Source organism: Triticum urartu, chromosome 1A, assembly GCF_056163025.1.
Source record: "Triticum urartu cultivar PI428250 chromosome 1A, HENAU_Tu73, whole genome shotgun sequence".
Lineage (NCBI taxonomy): Eukaryota > Viridiplantae > Streptophyta > Magnoliopsida > Poales > Poaceae > Triticum > Triticum urartu.
In genome coordinates, this window is record NC_141873.1 from 15,538,444 (window position 1) to 15,540,911 (window position 2,468).

The 2,468-nt window shown below is 45.1% G+C and overlaps 1 pseudogene; it reads right to left on the bottom strand.

Annotated features, from left to right (window-relative positions):
• Positions 1-1,570: 1,570 nt before the first annotated feature.
• LOC147988424 (uncharacterized) lies at positions 1,571-2,235 on the bottom strand (annotated as a pseudogene).
• Positions 2,236-2,468: the final 233 nt, after the last annotated feature.

Consider the following 2,468-nt stretch of genomic DNA (forward strand, 5'->3'; position numbering starts at 1 on the left):
AGACGTTCATTTCGATCGTAGACCACCGATGCAATATGGATGGTAAGATGTGTTCAGATTTATTTGATTCGAGGGTCCTAGTTATTGCGTGTACAGTTTGTTGTGTGGCTTTGGAGAAATTTATGTTTATTCTTTTAATAGTAGTAGAGATTCAGAAACTAATGACCAGTCCAAAAAGACATACAAATTATCAGAAAGTTGTCACCAAACCGGCAATCAGATAGAAGGGAGAAATGAATTGGTCATGCATCAGACCCTCATTTGAGAAAAGAAAATAGAAAACATCAAAAGAAATTTTATTGAGCGGTCAGTCAGAAAGTGTAAGCTTAAGCTAAAAGAATACAAAAAAAGAGGGCGGACAATTACTTCCATATTTACACTTCATAGTGCCGCTAATATCATCTCATACTCAAATTGGTACAACAGCAATGTCAAACTAACTATTGCTACGCAATATATTCATTGAGAAGAGACTCAAAATATCCTAGATCTGATCCTTATACAAGTTTCAGCTAAAAAAATGCTTGTACAAGTATGCAGACTGAAAATATTTTGAGTACCTACATAACAAAAATTGTGGGATTTCACATCAACTCTTAATTTATAATAGCGAATAGAGGATTTCACATCAACTTACCGTAGTACTACCACAAGTAGCTCCTGAAACAAAACACTACAGAATCAAATAATAATGTTTAGTTTGCAAAGCAGAGTCCATTGAATAGTCATGAAGAATAGATTGCATCAACAACGCATAACTTGAAATGCGGAATTACTAAAATAATCAAACTCAGCAAGCAAGGCAACGTACAAGTTAACTGACTTTATGGGGCATATATCATATTGACTTCAGCAAGGTCTTATGCACATTACCCTGACTAACATGGTCAATACAACAGTCATCTACCAAAATTTTGGGGGATGGAAGTTAAAAAGTACAGAAGCATAACAACTCACTTTTTCAAAAAATGGATTCATGCCCGATTTCTACACGACAATATAGCAGCCATTGATCACCTCGTTTCACATGGGCCGCAACCTTCGATCACAAGGTCGTGTGAAAATCGTCATGCAAAGGGTCATGTTCACAGTAATTTCGTTAAACAAATTCTGGAAAAATTAACACTCTGCATTCGCAATAGTAAATAGTTAACCAATAAAAGCACCATGGGTGAGGATCCTCTGCTGTAATGTAATTCTGCACGTGATGCAAAATTGCTGCTTAGCCTCCTCATCCATGCCCTGAGTATCCTTTTCTCCATTCTACCACATGCTACGTAAAAAAATTTGGGGCGTTTACTAACAAAGATTATACAACAAAGAATGGTATGTAGAAGAAAACAGTACACAGACTGTACGTAGTAGACATACAAAAAAAAGCAAGGACGGAGATGACATTGCAACTGAACATGGAAAAGGAGAGGAGTTGCTGCAGGTGGGTGTACATGCAGAGATAAGATGTGCAACTGAACGTGGAAAAAGAAGGTTCAGCGGAGGTGGAACTCACTTGGGACGCCGTTCTCGTTGCCTTCGCTGTCACGTCGCATAGTGGTTGTTCGCTCCTTGCTATTCAGTTTGTGTGGATCATCCTGGGCTTCCTGGGTGACACCTGGTCACCGCACCGGGCCTCGATGGCGTGCCGTAGGCTGCTGGCGGCGGAGCGGGCGACACGGGTCGTGATGGCGCGGCGTGGGGAACCGAGGGCGCCTGGCTTGCTGCTGCTCTCGCCGACTTTTTGCTTCCCGGTGCTCGAGCGACTCGACCTCTCGCTGGTCTCGTTGTAGGCCCACCCGCTGTACTCCTTGGCCTCGTGAATTGCGGGGGCGCCCGCCTCCTCCTCCTCCTCCAACAACCTCCCGCTCCACCCGAAAGTAATCGCCAAGCGGAACGCCTTGTTGCGTCGTGTCTCGCCATCTACTTCCCCGCCGTGTCCGAACTTGCCATCTACTACTGCGACCCCCCACGCATGCCATCCTTGCACTCGCACCCTGCTGGCACGGTAAGCTCCGCAATGTCCATCTCTCCGGCTGCGCGGATCTAGAGCCGCTGCTCCAGACCCGCCCCGCGCTTACCTCGTTCGACCTCTCCAAGTTATACTGCTGGACGGAGGATGACATGCAGCTTGATGCGCACCCGACCGCCACCGCCAGGCTCACCGACCTTGACCCCGGCCCTGCCGGCCACTACTAGGAAAAGGGCTATAGATGAAATTGACACTAATGACGCACCAGACATGTGGTGCGCCACTACTATATACTAATGACGCACCATGTATTGGTGCGCCATTAGTGTCCAAATACTAATGGCGCATCACATCCACGGTGAGCCATTAGTAACAAGATTTTTTTTTCAAAACTAGTAATGGCGCACCAGGGGATAGTGCGTCATTACTCGCCATTAGTAAAAAAAATTCAATTTTTTTTTCAAAACTAGTAATGGCGCACCAGGGGATAGTGCGCCATTACTAG